Source organism: Procambarus clarkii, chromosome 89, assembly GCF_040958095.1.
Source record: "Procambarus clarkii isolate CNS0578487 chromosome 89, FALCON_Pclarkii_2.0, whole genome shotgun sequence".
NCBI classification, from domain to species: domain Eukaryota; kingdom Metazoa; phylum Arthropoda; class Malacostraca; order Decapoda; family Cambaridae; genus Procambarus; species Procambarus clarkii.
The window spans coordinates 12,026,974-12,046,210 of NC_091238.1; the positions used below are offsets into that span (position 1 = coordinate 12,026,974).

General features: G+C 47.2%; 1 protein-coding gene across 4 annotated transcripts in view; it reads left to right on the forward strand.

The window, feature by feature from the left end:
* Positions 1-19,237, forward strand: part of LOC123749683 (NGFI-A-binding protein homolog) — a 359,667-nt gene that overhangs the window by 189,587 nt on the left and 150,843 nt on the right. The window contains exon 1 of one of the 4 annotated variants that reach the window (XR_011225813.1): positions 9,516-9,595. The exons of the other annotated variants lie outside the window; for them this stretch is intronic. The gene's annotated coding sequence lies outside the window, so the exon portion shown is untranslated. Of the gene's footprint in view, positions 1-9,515; positions 9,596-19,237 lie in introns of those variants that run through there. 4 annotated transcript variants of the gene reach the window in all.

The following is a 19,237-nucleotide window of genomic DNA, read 5'->3' on the forward strand; positions in this document are numbered from 1 at the left end:
TTCTTCTCTTACACCTCTGTTTGTCTCCCTCTCTCTCTGTCTCACTCACACGCACTCACTTCCTATCCTACTCATGCACGAGCTCACTCACTATCATACTCACACATTCTCACTCACTCAATCATTCAAAACATGCATTCACACACGATCTCACTCACTCATTCACACACACACACACACACACACACACACACACACACACACACACACACACACACACACACACACACACACATTTGAGAAGGGACAGAAGAAAGTGAGCCTCAAAGCGATGTACACAAACATAGATGGAATTACAAATAAAGCAAATGAGCTTGGAGAACTGGTACTAGAGGAAAACCCAGACATAATAGCCCTCACAGAAACAAAGATCACGAAAGCGATAACAAATGCAGTGTTCCCACAGGACTATTATGTTAGGAGGAAAGAGAGGGAAGGAAGAGGTGGGGGTGGTGTAGCTCTGCTGGTAAGACAAGGCTGGGATTTTGAGGAGATGGATATTCAGGGCTGCGAAGGTTTCAGTGACTACATAGCAGGTACTGTAACAAATGGAGGGAAAAAAATTATAGTCGCAGTCATATATAATCCACCACCAAATGACAGAAGACCTAGACAGGAATATGATAGAAACAACATGGCCACCATTAACATAATAGAAAGAGCAGCTTCTGTTGCTAGCAGGAATGGATCTGGACTACTAATTATGGGAGACTTCAACCATGGGAAGATAGATTGGAAGAACAGAGACCCGCATGGAGGACCAGAAACATGGAGAGCTAAGCTGCTGGACGTGGCAACAAGAAACTTTCTAAGCCAGCACACCAAAGAACCAACAAGAATGAGAGGAGAAGATGAACCAGCAATGCTTGATTTGATATTTACCCTAAATGAATGGGATATAAGGGAAGTTAAGATGGAAGCGCCCTTGGGAATGAGTGACCACAGTGTATTGAACTTTGAGTACCTGGTAGAGCTAGGACTTATCTCCCCCCAAAAAGAACTAGGAATCAAAAGGCTGGCATACCGAAAGGGGAATTATGAACAGATGAGAAGTTTCCTAAGTGAAATACCTTGGGACACAGACCTCAGAGACAAGTCTGTACAGGGTATGATGGACTATGTTACCCAAAAGTGTCAGGAGGCAGTAAACAGGTTCATCCCGGCCCAAAGGGAAAAATCCGAGAAGCAACAGAAGAATCCATGGTATAATAGGGCATGTATGGAAGCGAAGAAACTGAACAAAAAGGCGTGGAGGAACTTCCGGAATAACAGAACACCAGAAAGCAGAGAGAGATACCAGAGAACCAGGAATGAGTACGTCAGGGTGAGAAGAGAAGCAGAGAAAAATTTTGAAAATGATATAGCAAACAAAGCCAAGACCGAACCAAAGCTACTCCACAGTCACATCAGAAGGAAAACAACAGTGAAAGAACAGGTATTGAAACTTAGAACAGGCGAGGACAGGTATACAGAGAATGACAGAGAGGTGTGTGAGGAACTCAACAAGAGGTTCCAGGAGGTCTTCACAATAGAACAGGGTGAGGTCACTGTGCTAGGAGAAAGGGAGGTAAACCAGGCGGCCTTGGAGGAGTTCGAAATTACGAGAGAGGAGGTCAAGAGACACCTGCTGGATCTGGATGTTAGAAAGGCTGTTGGTCCAGATGGGATCTCACCATGGGTACTGAAAGAGTGTGCAGAGGCACTTTGCCTGCCACTCTCCATAGTGTATAGTAAGTCACTAGAGACGGGAGACATACCAGAAATATGGAAGACGGCGAATGTGGTCCCAATATACAAAAAGGGCGACAGACAAGAGGCACTGAACTACAGGCCAGTGTCCTTGACTTGTATACCATGCAAGGTGATGGAGAAGATCGTGAGAAAAAACCTGGTAACACATCTGGAGAGAAGGGACTTCGTGACAAATCGCCAACATGGATTCAGGGAGGGTAAATCTTGCCTTACAGGCTTGATAGAATTCTACGATCAGGTGACACAGATTAAGCAAGAAAGAGAGGGCTGGGCGGACTGCATTTTCTTGGATTGTCGGAAAGCCTTTGACACAGTACCGCATAAGAGGCTGGTACATAAGCTGGAGAGACAGGCAGGTGTAGCTGGTAAGGTGCTCCAGTGGATAAGGGAGTATCTAAGCAATAGGAAGCAGAGAGTTACGGTGAGGGGTGAGACCTCCGATTGGCGTGAAGTCACTAGTGGAGTCCCACAGGGCTCTGTACTCGGTCCTATCTTGTTTCTGATATATGTAAATGATCTCCCGGAGGGTATCGATTCATTTCTCTCAATGTTTGCGGACGATGCTAAAATTATGAGAAGGATTAAAACAGAAGAGGACTGTTTGAGGCTTCAAGAAGACCTAGACAAGCTGAAGGAATGGTCGAACAAATGGTTGTTAGAGTTTAACCCAACCAAATGTAATGTAATGAAGATAGGTGTAGGGAGCAGGAGGCCAGATACAAGGTATCATCTGGGAGAGGAAATTCTTCAGGAGTCAGAGAAGGAAAAAGACTTGGGGGTTGATATCACGCCAGACCTGTCTCCTGCAGCACATATCAAGCGGATAACATCAGCGGCATATGCCAGGCTGGCCAACATACGAACGGCATTCAGAAACTTGTGTAAAGAATCATTCAGAACTTTGTATACCACATATGTCAGGCCAATCCTGGAGTATGCAGCCCCAGCATGGAGTCCATATCTAGTCAAGGATAAGACTAAACTGGAAAAGGTTCAAAGGTTTGCCACCAGACTAGTACCCGAGCTGAGAGGTATGAGCTACGAGGAGAGACTACGGGAATTAAACCTCACTTCGCTGGAAGACAGAAGAGTTAGGGGGGACATGATCACCACATTCAAGATTCTGAAGGGGATTGATAGGGTAGATAAAGACAGTCTATTTAACACAAGGGGAACACGCACAAGAGGACACAGGTGGAAACTGAGTGCCCAAATGAGCCACAGAGATATTAGAAAGAACTTTTTTAGTGTCAGAGTGGTTGACAAATGGAATGCATTAGGAAGTGATGTGGTGGAGGCTGACTCCATACACAGTTTCAAGTGTAGATATGACAGAGCCCGATAGGCTCATGAATCTGTACACCTGTTGATTGACGGTTGAGAGGCGGGACCAAAGAGCCAGAGCTCAACCCCCGCAAACACAACTAGGTGAGTACACACACACACACACACACACACACACACACACACACACACACACACACACACACACACACACACACACACACACACACACACACAGCCAGAGCTCAACCCCCGCAAACACAACTAGGTGAGTACACACACACACACACACACACACACACACACACACACACACACACACACACACACACACACACACACACACACACACACACACACACACTCATTCACACTCGCACTCACTCACTGGAAGCCTGGTAACTGGGTGTTCTTGCCGTGCGCTGCAGCCCTCGCTGGCCAGACAAAAACGCAACGCGATGCGTTTTTGTCTTAACCCGCTGATGTTGCCGTCTCAGTGTTCTCTGCTTAATATCCTTTACTGTCATTTTTATCTTCTGCGGGTTTTAAATAATTTCGTCTTTTATATAATATTCCAAATTCGCTCGAGCGCTCACTTGTTCAACAACGCGAGGTATTGGTGAACATATGTGTGTTGCGTGTGTACTCACCTAGTTGTGTCTGCAGGATCGAGCATTGACTCTTGGATCCCGCCTTTCGAGCATCGGTTGTTTACAGCAATGACTCCTGTCCTATTTCCCTATCATACCTGGTTTTAAAATTATGAATAGTATTTGCTTCCACAACCTGTTCCTGAAGTGCATTCCATTTCCCCACTACTCTCACGCTAAAAGAAAACTTCCTAACATCTCTGTGACTCATCTGAGTTTCAAGCTTCCATCCATGTCCTCTCGTTCTGTTACTATTCCGTGTGAACATTTCGTCTATGTCCACTCTGTCAATTCCTCTGAGTATCTTATACGTTCCTATCATGTCCCCCCTCTCCCTTCTTCTTGGGAGTGTGTGTGTGTGTGTGTGTGTGTGTGTGTGTGTGTGTGTGTGTGTGTGTGTGTGTGTGTGTGTGTGTGTGTGTGTGTGTGTGTGTGTGCGTGTGTGTGTGTGTGTGTGTGTGTGTGTGTGTGTGTGTGTGTGTGTGTGTGTGTGTGTGTGTGTGCGTGTGTGTGTGTGTGTGTGTGTGTGTGTGTGTGTGTGTGTGTGTGTGTGTGTGTGTGCGTGTGTGTGTGTGTGTGTGTGTGAGTGTGTGTGTGTGTGTGTGTGTGTGTAGTCACCTATTTGTGCTTGCGGGGGTTAAGCTTTGTCTCTTTGGTCCCGCCTTTCAACTGTCGGAGAGTGTGTGTGTGTGTGTGTGTGTGTGTGTGTGTGTGTGTGTGTGTGTGTGTGTGTGTGTGTGTGTGTGTGTGTGTGTGTGTGTGTGTGTGTGTGTGTGTGTGTGTGTGTGTGTGTGAGGACCCTAGGTAGGGGCCCCGACCCTACAAGCTCTTGGGACCCGCCTCAGGGCTGCTTTAGCTGATATACCCTCAGCCCATCCTCCTGTTGAGTGACTACCTCCTAAGACCCACACGGACCATCACACACATATTGGCGTAACGGACAATTACAAAGATGAATTTTATACTACTGAATTGGGACAAACCGGAAAAGGTTTTTGTATTCATGTTGCTGATAAAAAAGAAACCTAACCTAACTATCCTAAGCCTAATATGGTACATACATGTGCTATGATAGGCCTAGGAATATTTAAGTTTTTTTTTTTTGTCTTAGTTTTAGAGAGAGAGAGGAAAAGAGAGAGAGAGAGAGAGAGACCAAGCGTGTACTTATATTAACTGTAGGTCGTACAAAGATGCTAATAGTTTAATTTCGCCACCGTTGTCTTATCTGTCTCTCAAGACTGTTGTGGATACTTCGAGAACCGGTGGCGAAGGAGCTCCCCCCCCTTCCCCCCCCCCCTCCCCCCCCTTCCCCCCATCTTGAACAAAAACATTCCGGCTTCTTTGGTCCTTAGAATTAAGTATCATTCTTTTTCTTGCTTGTGTAGCTAATTAGAGGATTTTATTTTTATTTTCAAATTGTTTAATTCTGTACTAAAAACGTTGCCTTATATACCGTACCGTGACGCAAAACATTGGTGGTTAGTGTACCGTGACGCAAAACATTGGTGGTTAGTGTACCGTGACGCAAAACATTGGTGGTTAGTGTACCGTGACGCAAAACATTGGTGGTTAGTGTACCGTGACGCAAAACATTGGTGGATGGTGTACCGTGACGCAAAACATTGGTGGTTAGTGTACCGTGACGCAAAACATTGGTGGTTACTGTATAATGACGCAAAACATTGGCGTATATCCCTCTGATAACACATATTTGCATGATGAAATCAGTTTAATATTATGGTGTATATTTGAGTACAGTGGGCGTTAGGTTACAGGAAACACTCGCTGTATCTCTCACATGTTGCTATTATGTTGGATTAAATTACAAAATTTGAAACACTGTAATCCGTTCTCTTATATTCTGGAAAGTAAATAGTTGATGTATTAGTGAGAGTGGTGGATGATACACAAAGCAGATCAATGTATAATACACCATGTATAATAATGTAGGATTCATCAAGCAAAGCAGCATATAATACAGCATACACAACAGCATATGATCAAGTAATGTACACAAATAAAATAGATCACCTTGCAGAATGGTGTATGATACATCAGGTAGAGCAGTATATAAAATATACACAACACTTATACATCACCATACAGTGCATGTATTTCTCAGTTTTTTTTATCTTTATTTAAGAAAATACAATATAAATCATATATACGTTTTATATATAAATCATATATAGTTTTACAAGGCAATTCTACATTATAATTCTTAGTGAACAAGTGTTTCATTAGTACAGAACGTGATCTTTAAAACCCCTGAATGTTATACTCAGTAGAGAAAGGTATCGGCAGTAGAGGCAGCTGTGTGGTGATTAGGGTATGACCACCATGCCCCGAGCCCTGGGCATGCTGGCTAGTGCCTCCTGCCCACTCTTTATCTGTGAAAAACAATGGAAAAAAAAACTTCCTCTGTGCCCCGTCCCCTCTGTGCCTCGCCTCCTCTGTGCTTCGCTCCTCTGTGCCCCGGCCCTTCTGTGCCCCGGCCCTTCTGTGCCTCGCCTCCTCTGTGCCCCGCCCCCTCTGTGCCCCGGCCTCTCTGTGCCTCGCTCCTCTGTGCCCCGCCCCCTCTGTGCCGCGTCCCCTCTGTGCCTCGGCCCCTCTGTGCCCCGGCCCCTCTGTGCCTCGCCTCCTCTGTGCCTCGCTCCTCTGTGCCTTGCCTCCTCTGTGCCTCGCTCCTCTGTGCCTCGTTCCTCTGTGCTCTGGCCCCTCTGTGCCTCGCTCCTCTGTGCCCCGGCCCCTCTGTGCCCCGCCCCCCTCTGTGCCCCGGCCCCTCTGTGGCCCGGCTCCTCTGTGCCCCGGACCCTCTGTGGCCCGGCTCCTCTGTGCCCCGGCCCCTCTGTGGCCCGGCTCCTCTGTGCCCCGGACCCTCTGTGCCTCGGCCCCTCTGTGACTCGCCTCCTCTGTGCCCCGCCCCCTCTGTGTCCCAGCCCCTCTGTGCCCCGCCTCTGTGCCCCGGCCCCTCTGTGCCCCGCTCCTCTGGCTTCTGGAGCTTCTGGTGGAGGTAGTTTTATGTAAGGGTCGTGAGCTCCGTCGACCGCTAATTACCAGTAAACCGGACCATTCCCCGACTTTACGCACCTCTGACCCTTCACTGGGACTTCACCGGGAGCCGATGCTGCCTTTATTAAACCCCCATCCCCCCCTCCCCCACCCCCACTCTCTCCTCAACATTTGCCACTCCGTAAAAAATATAACTGCTTTACCAAGCCGGAAATGAACGAACCCAAGCAACCCACCTAACCTATCGAGGTTGATGTACAGAAAATGTTAATATTACAGTCCTTTATTTATGTATTTATTTATTTATTAATACATCGCATTTGTAACGGATTGGTCGATTACTGTACTCGCAGAATGGTGCACAGTTCTATAACTTAACTTAAAACCAAATTACCAAATGCTGGCGATGAGTCACAATAACGTGGCTGAAGTATGTTGAGCAGACCACACACTAGAAGAAGAAGGGACGACGACGTTTCGGTCCGTCCTGGACCATTCTCAAATCGATTGTCCGACTTGAGAATGGTCCAGGACGGACCGAAACGTCGTCGTCCCTTCAACTTCTAGAGTGTGGTCTGGTCAACATCACCAAATTACCAACTAGCTTAAAATGGTGAGTGTAATTCACTGGTGCTACTCACGATGAGTCAGTACTTGAGTGTAAGGTGTGTAGCAGTGGGATCTTCGGCTCTAAATAGCTGTCGACTTGATCATTAAGCGCTAGCTTTTGTGGAGGAAATGTTTGTAACGGCCGACGACCCTGTGAGTAAGTGAGTGGCTGAGTGATGTGTGGCTTTATGTGTGAGTCAGTGAGTAACTTACCGTGTGAGCAATTTTGTTGTGACATTGGGTAACTCCGTATGAGTCAGTGAATGCGTAACTTTCCGTCGAGTCAGTGAGTAATTTGCTGTGAGTCAGGGATTGATAGATTTTTCCGTGTGAGTCAGTAAATGAGTGACTTACCGTGTGAGTAAGTGCGTAAGTTAACGTGTGAGTGCGTGAGTCTGCCGGTGAGTGAGACCGCTGAATATAACCAATAGAGAAACATGTGTCTGGGATTAATTTCAGTTTAATTCCCGTCGTCATTAGCTTTGGTGGCTTAGTGTAATTAATTACTTTTTAACCAGACCAAAACTGGCAATTTGTTTTTTTGTTAGAGACGGCAAAGGCTTGATATATATATATATATATATATATATATATATATATATATATATATATATATATATATATATATATATATATATATATATATATATATATATACTCTCTCTCTCTCTCTCTCTCTCTCTCTCTCTCTCTCTCTCTCTCTCTCTCTCTCTCTCTCTCTCTCTCTCTCTCTCTCTCTCTCTCTCTCTCTCATTTGTAGAGAAAACAAATCCCCTATTTCAGATTTCATCTAAGTCGCAGGAGGAACCGATATTTCTTGAAATTGGGTAGTGAAGCTGACCCCTAACCAGCCAGCCTCTAGCAGGCACATATCGTTCATTGAGGCATCTTGAAAAATTTAGTGCAACTAGCCCCCAGCGTCTAGCCTCCATCTTTGGACAGACAGACAGACAGACACTATATATGCATACATAAAATAGAATGTTTCTCTGTACATACGAGGTTAAAAGCCAGACTCTTGTGGGTTAACCTCACCCTCTGTTTACAATAATTTAGGTTGGGAACGTGGCCCATTTGGTGGGTCGGGGTTGGCATCATGGAAACTAATGCCACTTGACATGGTGTAAAAAGTACCCCCACGACGAATTTTGCTTCTCGTATTCTGGCAAGAATCTTATATTTTCCGTTTTACATCATAAAACATTTTACTTTGCATTTTGCTTGGCATTTTCAAGCCAAAATTATACAGTACTTACTCTTAAAAGCCAGATGAACCTGAGCAGTAGGTGTATTTATGTATGTATGTGTGGGTGTGTGTATGTATATATTTTTTATTAACAAAAAAATCTAAGCCCAAGGACAGCAAGAAAATCAGTGAAGATTTCAATTTTGTTGCAAAAGTTTTCAGTAACAAAAATTGCATTGTTCCAGGAGTGTGTATTGGAAATTCTTGGAGGCTGGTACTTGAAGCTCACCTGGTGGGGATAGTGTGTATGTGCGCGCGTGCGCGTGTGTGTGTGCGCACGTGTACATGTCTACACGACTAAGGGGACGTTAGTTATGGGCTCCGAATAGCAGTGTGTAATGTTCCCAACGTGGGAAATCGCAAAGAAAACTTATTTGGGGGCGCCGTTCTTAAGCCTACCCAGTTAGAGTACACTAGGCCTATGTGGGAGCGCGCCTAAGGTTGCGTTGCTTTCATAGGAATGCTAAATAAATAAAACACCAGTTAATACATACCAATAACTGTTACTCATTAATGTGTGTCCATGTATTACTGGCGTTGTTTACACAAACTGGCAAAACATTGTTTACCTTTCAGAAAGTAAAAGTCGTATGGCAACAGTACCGCTGGTCTGAACAATTTAAACATAATCAAATCAGATTTGATTAAATTGATTGAAAATGTCCGTGTCAAAGTGTTAGTTCTATTAACGAGTGTGTTAAGGTGAAGGGCAGTTAGTGCTAACGTAATCACATCATCCTAACACGGTTGTGTATTTTGTTGATTTGATTGATAAAGATTAAGTCACGCAAGAGGTGGCACGGGCATGAATAGCCCGTAAGTATTTTGTTGACATAATTGTATATAAGAACCGGGAGTGGTAGGAAGTGTTGCATATACTCAGACCATGTTCATGTAGGCAGTGTTTACAGCCATGTAGCCGAACAATTTCCAGTGTGATTGGTACATGCATTCCTATTCGCAGGGCCCAACTACCCTCCAATCAGCCAAACAGATCGGCGAGTGGAACCCATAAGACGTGCCCAAGATTACGGACTGCCAAGTAAGATTTAAGCGCATGCCCTCTCGCCCCACCCCAACCCTATACCCAGAACCCCACCCCCCACCCCACAAACTTTCGAGCTACCTCGTACCCAGTACCCTCTCCAAATGTCGACCCACGTACCCAGTACCCCCACAACTCTGGAGCCTCGTACCCAGTACCCCCATAACTCTCAGACCGACGTGGAGTCCTACACCGTCCACCAAGAGAGAGTGACACATCTCTTATATCGGAATAAAGATGCTTCAACTCGTGAAGGAGGAGAGCCAAAGAGCCCCAGAAGTGAAGCCAAGAAGTAACATGAATCAGTGAGTGTGAGGAGCCAGCCAGGTGCCACTGTGACCATACAGAGTGCCCTGAGGGAGGGCGAGGTCGTCTCCGCCGCCACTGGTCCATACCCACCGTGTAATGCCTCCCCTTTGCTTGCTCTCTGGTGTTAAAATCCACACGAATAAATATCCAATAAATATCCACCTCCTCTCCCTCTCCAATTACCTACATGTTAAAAACAAAAAAATTGTCCTCACCTCTTTATAGTTTTCGGAATATTTTTAAATTGTTCGTGTAAATAATTTAAATTTTCTGTTTTAATCTGTTCTCCATGTATGTTGCTTGATTTGTTGAGGTGTTAGAAGATGTGAGGCAGGCGTCTTGAGGCATTCAAGTCTCCACTTACATAACCTGTAATGCTTCCTTCTCTCATGGCGGCTAAGTCTGTATGAACTAGTAACCCAAAGTTATTATTATTACAGACAACCTCTTAACGCCTTGCAAATTTAAAAAAAACTTTGGAATAAATGCAAAGCAAGGCGCCATATATGAAGAAAGATGTACAGGTTTCGTAAGTGGAGTCTTGAGTAGATGATTACTCCTGTTTTACAGTCCCCAGCACAACGTGTATCGCCTTACTCACATACCTCTTTTACCTCTTTTTCCTAAATTTACTTTGTTGTTATTAATGTTTTATGGACCTGTTCCCCCACACTGGTATGAACTCAGACCAAATTATTTTTTGATATACGAGACAGTGATGGCGGAATTCCTGAAATTTATTCAAATTGCATCCTGAACCGCAAAGAATTATACGTACCACACATGACTAGTGGAACTGCTGGGGCGCTTCTCCCCTTTATATTTGAAATGCTTTAATTTCTTGTATAATAGCATTTTCCACCAAACGAGCCCGAGCATCTTGCAAGCATGACGGCCACGGGGGTCTTGGAGCGTAAGGTGGTCGCACAGGATGCTCACACCGTCCACTATCGTAACATTAATGTTTTGTTTTATCTTGGCGGCAAGTGTTAGTCAGCGCGGCTTCCTGTGTTGGTAGTACTTATAGAAACAATTATTATTATTATTAACATCTTTATTGACAAAATTAATTACAATTTTGCCTAATCTGAGGATTTCCATTACGTTGAGGACCATAGTACATATACCGACATACAACACAATTGGAAAGTAGAAATCTGTACTATTAAATTTTGGACAAACCTGAAAAAGATTTTATATTTATGTTACAAAGATAAACTAACCTAACCTAATATACGATATCTGGCTTACTTCCAGATATCGATATCGTATATTAGGCCTACTTCCTAGGCCTAATATACGATATTTGTGGCCTAATATAGTACATAAGTGTGTTTTACTTGGCCTAGGAATATTTAACTTAGTTTTTTAGCTTAATTTTTTTTCGGATAATAAAGTAAATAGTACCAAACTCGACTATCTAGTTGCTTAGTACGTCAATCTTTGTACTATAGTGCACATAGTTACAAAAACTACTATCTAAACAGGAGGACGGGTTGTGTTAGTTGATAGGGAGACACGTGGGTCATACTGACTGTTGCGGCAAGGTCTTTTGGTCTGTTTCATCAGCTTGTGTTGGGTGTGAGACGGGCGCTGAACACCCACGATTGTTGTTGTTGTTATAGATTCAGCTGCTCGGAACAAGTTCCAAGTAGCACGGACTATGGTGAGCCCGTAGTGGACTTACCTGGCACAGGAGCGGTGCTGTGTCAACACCCAGGGGTTACGGGCTGCATATACCTGCTGCTTGACGGAGGTCAGCTGCTGCTTGACGGGGGTCAGCTGCTGCTTGACGGGGGTCAGCTGCTGCTGCTTGACGGAGGTCAGCTGCTGCTTGACGGGGGTCAGCTGCTGCTTGACGGAGGTCATCTGCTGCTTGACGGGGGTCAGCTGCTGCTTGACGGGGGTCAGCTGCTGCTTGACGGGGGTCAGCTGCTGCTTGACGGAAGTCAGCTGCTGCTTGACGGGGGTCAGCTGCTGCTTGACGGAGGTCAGCTGCTGCTTGACGGGGGTCAGCTGCTGCTTGACGGGGGTCAGCTGCTGCTTGACGGAAGTCAGCTGCTGCTTGACGGGGGTCAGCTGCTGCTTGACGGAGGTCAGCTGCTGCTTGACGGGGGTCAGCTGCTGCTTGACGGAGGTCAGCTGCTGCTTGACGGGGGTCAGCAGCTGCTGCTTGACGGGGGTCAGCTGCTGCTTGACGGGGGTCAGCAGCTGCTGCTTGACGGAGGTCAGCTGCTGCTTGACGGAGGTCAGCTGCTGCTTGACGGGGGTCAGCTGCTGCTTGACGGAGGTCAGCTGCTGCTTGACGGAGGTCAGCTGCTGCTTGACGGAGGTCAGCTGCTGCTTGACGAAGGTCAGCTGCTGCTTGACGGGGGTCAGCTGCTGCTTGACGGAGGTCATCTGCTGCTTGACGGGGGTCAGCTGCTGCTTGACGGGGGTCAGCTGCTGCTTGACGGGGGTCAGCTGCTGCTTGACGGAGGTCAGCTGCTGCTTGACGGAGGTCAGCTGCTGCTTGACGGAGGTCATCTGCTGCTTGACGGGGGTCAGCAGCTGCTGCTTGACGGGGGTCAGCAGCTGCTGCTTGACGGGGGTCAGCTGCTGCTTGACGGGGGTCAGCTGCTGCTTGACGGGGGTCAGCTGCTGCTTGACGGAGGTCAGCTGCTGCTTGACGGGGGTCAGCTGCTGCTTGACGGGGGTCAGCTTCTGCTTGACGGAGGTCAGCTGCTGCTTGACGGAGGTCAGCTGCTGCTTGACGGGGGTCAGCTGCTGCTTGACGGAGGTCAGCTGCTGCTTGACGGGGGTCAGCTGCTGCTTGACGGAGGTCAGCTGCTGCTTGACGGGGTCAGCTGCTGCTTGACGGAGGTCAGCTGCTGCTTGACGGGTGTCAGCTGCTGCTTGACGGAGGTCAGCTGCTGCTTGACGGGGGTCAGCTGTGTTTCACGATTGCCTCTAGTTATTTCCCTGCTATATGACGCAATTAATAATGTTTGACGGATTATGTAATTTCATAACGAAATGGTGATATTATAAACACACACACACACACACACACACACACACACACACACACACACACACACACACACACACACACACACACACACACACACACACACGATTAAGGATTTAGACGGATTTAGAGGATTAAGACGGAGGAAGACAGTATGAGACTACAAGATGACCTAGACAGACTGCATCAATGGTTTAACAAATGGCTACTAAAGTTCAACCCGAGTAAATGTAAGGTAATGAAACTAGGCAGTGGAAACAGGAGGCCAGACACAGGATACAGAATGGGAGATGAAATCCTTCATGAAACGGACAGAGAGAAGGATCTAGGAGTTGATATCACGCCAAACCTGTCTCCTGAAGCCCTCATCAAAAGAATAAAATCTGCGGCGTATGCGAGGCTGGCTAACATCAGAACTGCCTTCAGGAACCTGTGTAAGGAATCATTGAGAACCTTGTATACCACATATGTAAGACCAATCCTGGAGTATGCAGCCCCAGCATGGAGCCCGTACCTTGTCAAGCACAAGGCGAAGATTGAAAAAGTTCAGAGGTATGCCACTAAGCTAGTCCCAGAACTAAGAGGCATGAGTTACGAAGAAAGGCTGCGAGAAATGCACCTCACGACACTAGAAGACAGAAGAGTAAGGGGAGACATGATCACTACCTACAAAATTCTCAGAGGAATTGACAGGGTAGATAAAGATAAACTGTTTAACACGGGTGGTACGCGAACAAGGGGACACAGGTGGAAACTGAGTACCCAAATAAGCCACAGGGACGTTAGAAAGAACTTTGTCAGTGTCAGAGTAGTTAACAGGTGGAATGCATTAGGCAGTGATGTGGTGGAGGCTGACTCCATACACAGTTTGAAATGTAGATATGATAGAGCCCAGTAGGCTCAGGAACCTGTACACCAGTTGATTGACAGTTGAGAGGCGGGACCAAAGAACCAGAGCTCAACCCCCACAAGCACAACTATGTGAGTACAACTAGGTGAGGTGAGTACATACACAGCAGCTGGAGAGGACATACACAGCATCTCCCAGATGCTGTGTATGATATATATGTGTATATATACGTAAATGATCTAAAAGGAGTTGACTTGTTCCTCTGGATGTTTGCTGATGACGCAAAAATTATGAGGAGGATCAAGACAGAGGGAGATAGTATGAGGCTACAAGATGACCTAGACAAACTGAAGGAATGATTCGACAAATGGCTTCTAAAGTTTGCTTCTTACAAGTAAATGTAAGGTAATGAAACTAGGAGGAGGAACTAGGAGGCCAGTCACTGGATACCGAATGGGAGATGAAGTCCTTCACGAAACGGACAGAGAGAAAGATCTAGGAGTTGATATCACTCCTGAAGCCCACATCAAAAGAATAACATCTGCGGCGTATGCGAGTCTGGCTAACATCAGGACTGCCTTCAGGAACCTGTATAAGGAATCCTCCAGAACCTTGTATACCACATATGTAAGGCCAATCCTGGAGTATGCAGCCCCGGCATGGAGTCCGTATCTAGTCAAGCACAAGACCAAGCTGGAAAAAGTCCAGTGGTATGCCACTAAGCTAGTCCCAGAACTAAGAGGTATGAGTTATGAGGACAGACTACGTGAGCTGTACCTCACGTCTCCTGAAGACAGAAGAGCTAGGAGGGACATGATCACCACATTCAAAATTCTCAGGGGAATTGAGAGGGTGGACAAGGATGAATTATTTAACACAGGTGGTACACGCACAAGGGGACACAGGTGGAAGCTGAGTACCCAAATGAGCCACAGAGACATTAAAAAGAACTTTTTCAGTGTCAGAGTAGTAAATGGAATGCATTAGGCAGAGATGTGGTGGAGGCTGACTCCATACACAGTTTCAAATGTTGATATGACAAAGCAGGAGAGACAGTTGAGAGGCGAGACCAAAGAGCCAGAGCTCAACCCTCGAAAAGGACAGCTATGTGAGTACAACTAGATGAGGTGAGGACATACACAGCAGCTGGAGAGGACATACACAGCAGCAGGGGAGGACATACACAGCAGCAGGGGAGGACATACACAGCAGCAGGGGAGGACATACACAACAGCAGGGGAGGACATACACAACAGCAGGGGAGGACATACACAGCAGCAGGGGAGGACATACACAGCAGCAGGGGAGGACATACACAGCAGCAGGGGAGGACATACACAGCAGCAGGGGAGGACATACACAACAGCAGGGGAGGACATACACAACAGCAGGGGAGGACATACACAGCAGCAGGGGAGGACATACACAACAGCAGGGGAGGACATACACAGCAGCAGGGGAGGACATACACAGCAGCAGGGGAGGACATACACAACAGCAGGGGAGGACATACACAACAGAAGGGGAGGACATACACAACAGCAGGGGAGGACATACACAACAGCAGGGGAGGACATACACAACAGCAGGGGAGGACATACACAACAGAAGGGGAGGACATACACAACAGAAGGGGAGGACATACACAGCAGCAGGGGAGGACATACACAACAGCAGGGGAGGACATACACAACAGCAGGGGGGGACATACACAACAGCAGGGGAGGACATACACAACAGCAGGGGAGGACATACACAACAGCAGGGGGGGACATACACAACAGCAGGGGAGGACATACACAGCAGCAGGGGAGGACATACACAGCAGCAGGGGAGGACATACACAACAGCAGCAGGGGAGGACATACACAGCAGCAGGGGAGGACATACACAACAGCAGCAGGGGAGGACATACACAACAGCAGGGGAGGACATACACAACAGAAGGGGAGGACATACACAACAGCAGGGGAGGACATACACAGCAGCAGGGGAGGACATACACAACAGCAGGGGAGGACATACACAACAGCAGGGGAGGACATACACAACAGCAGGGGAGGACATACACAACAGAAGGGGAGGACATACACAGCAGCAGGGGAGGACATACACAACAGCAGGGGAGGACATACACAACAGCAGGGGGGGACATACACAACAGCAGGGGAGGACATACACAGCAGCAGGGGAGGACATACACAACAGAAGGGGAGGACATACACAACAGAAGGGGAGGACATACACAACAGCAGGGGAGGACATACACAACAGAAGGGGAGGACATACACAACAGAAGGGGAGGACATACACAACAGAAGGGGAGGACATACACAACAGAAGGGGAGGACATACACAGCAGCAGGGGAGGACATACACAACAGCAGGGGAGGACATACACAGCAGCAGGGGAGGACATACACAACAGAAGGGGAGGACATACACAACAGAAGGGGAGGACATACACAACAGAAGGGGAGGACATACACAACAGATTCACTACAAACGACAAAGAAGTGTACGAGGAACTCAATATGAAATTCCAGGAAGTCTTCACAATAGAGCAAGGAGAAGTTCCAGAGATAAGAGAAGGAATAATTAACCAGGTACCACTAGAGGAATTTGAGATTACCAGTGGAGATGTAAGGAAGCTTTTGCTAGAATTGGATGTGACAAAGGCTATAGGCCCGGATGGAATATCACCATGGATACTAAAGGAAGGAGCAGAAGCACTGTGCCTGCCACTCTCTATGGTGTATGACAAATCACTGGTAACAGGGGAACTGCCAGAAATTTGGAAGGCGGCAAACGTAGTCCCGATATACAAGAAGGGGAATAGACAGGAGGCACTGAACTACAGGCCAGTGTCCCTAACTTGTATACCATGCAAGCTAATGGAGAAAATTGTGCGAAAAAAGCTAGTCGAACACCTGGAGCGAAGGAACATCGTGTCACAACACCAACATGGTTTCAGGGATGGCAAGTCCTGCCTCACAGGATTAATTGAATTCTACGATCAGGCAACAAGAATCAGACAAGAAAGAGAGGGGTGAGCAGACTGCATATTTTTGGATTGCCAGAAAGCCTTTGACACAGTGTCACACCAGAGACTGGTGCGAAAGCTGGAGATGCATGCAGGAGTGAAAGGGAAGGTACTCCATTGGATTAGGGAGTACCTAAGTAACAGAAGGCAGAGAGTTACTGTCCGGGGTGAGGTCTCAGATTGGCGAGACGTCACCAGTGAGGTCCCGCAGGGTTCAGTCCTTGGACCCATACTGTTTCTTATATATGTAAATGATCTTCCAGATGGTATAGAATCATTCCTCTCATTGTTTGCTGATGATGCAAAACTTATGAGGAGGATTAAGACGGAGGAAGACAGTATGAGACTACAAGATGACCTAGACAGACTGCATGATTGGTCTAACAAATGGGTACTGAAGTTCAACCCGAGTAAATGTAAGGTAATGAAACTAGGCAGTGGAAACAGGAGGCCAGACACAGGATATAGAATGGGAGATGAAGTTCTTCATGAAACGAACAGAGAGAAAGATCTAGGAGTTGATATCACACCAAACCTGTCTCCTGAAGCCCATATCAAAAGAATAACGTCTCCGGCATATGCGAGGCTGGCTAACATCAGAACAGCGTTCAGGAACCTGTGTAAGGAATCGTTCAGAATCTTGTACACCACATATGTAAGACCAATCCTGGAGTATGCGGCCCCAGCATGGAGCCCGTACCTTGTCAAGCACAAGGCGAAGCATGAAAAAGTTCAGAGGTATGCCACTAGGCTAGTCCCAGAACTAAGAGGCATGAGTTACGAAGAAAGGCTGTGAGACATGCACCTCACGACACTAGAAGACAGAAGAGTAAGGGGAGACATGATCACTACCTACAAAATTCTCAGAGGACGTTAGAAGGAACTTTTTCAGTGTCAGAGTAGTTAACAGATGGAATGCATTAGGCAGTGATGTGGTAGAGGCTGACTCCATACACAGTTTCAAATGTAGATATGATAGAGCCCAGTAGGCTCAGGAATCTGTACACCAGTTGATTGACAGATGAGAGGCGGGATCAAAGAGCCAAAGCTCAACCCCCGCAAGCACAACTAGGTGAGTACAACAGCAGGGGAGGACATACACAACAGCAGGGGAGGACATACACAACAGCAGGGGAGGACATACACAACAGCAGGGGAGGACATACACAACAGCAGGGGAGGACATACACAACAGCAGGGGAGGACATACACAACAGCAGGGGAGGACATACACAGCAGCAGGGGAGGACATACACAACAGCAGGGGAGGACATACACAACAGCAGGGGAGGACATACACAGCAGAAGGGGAGGACATACACAACAGCAGGGGAGGACATACACAACAGCAGGGGAGGACATACACAACAGCAGGGGAGGACATACACAACAGCAGGGGAGGACATACACAACAGCAGGGGAGGACATACACAACAGCAGGGGAGGACATACACAACAGCAGGGGGGGACATACACAATAGCAGGGGAGGACATACACAACAGCAGGGGAGGACTGGGGGTTATAACCAGACACTCAGACGAGCCACAGTGATACAAGGAAGCAACACGTCTTCAATATAAGAACATCCAACACGTGGAGGAGATGGAGTCTGACTCCAGACATTGTTTCAAGAGCAGCTATGATAACCCAGAAGGTCAGAGACCAGGAGCTAAAGCTCGCCCCCTCTACCAGCACATACAAGCGAGTACACATACCCATTCTTTGCCCACCCTCTCTCCCTTAAAAAAAAAAGGAAAAAGTAGTATTGGAAACCAATTAAAGAGAAAAAGCGAGTCAATCTGTCCACAATCTACAATTTGATCATGATTGAATCCCCATTATGGCTTGTCACGGCTGATGGATGGACGACACAGACCCAGGCGCCAAGACACGTAAGGGCGACGCTCCCGCCGCTAGACACGGACGCTCCGGCCAAAAACGCCCCCGCCTCATACGGCCTTATTCCCCGGCCCCCCCCACACACCGCCAGCTGGTAATGACCCAGGTTAATTGGCTTGTTAATGCTGACAGTGCAGTCACGGGTCGGTGTTTCAGAGTATTTAGATCAAGAGACTCTGTACACGCAGAAGCACTCCCGACGGGGGAGAGATTTTTGGGCCCGGGAACACACACACACACACACACACACACACACACACACACACACACACACACACACACACACACACACACACACACACACACACACACACACACACACACACACACACACACACACACACACACACACACACACACACACACACACACACACACACACACACACTCACGTCATGACATGAATATGGATTGGTTATTAAGAGCTTTGCTGGTGCTAGTTTGTTCTAGGGGGGGAGATGAGTGAGGGGGGGGGGGGTAGGGGGGGGTAAGGGGGGTGTTATGGAGGCAGAAGTGCTCTATGCTCG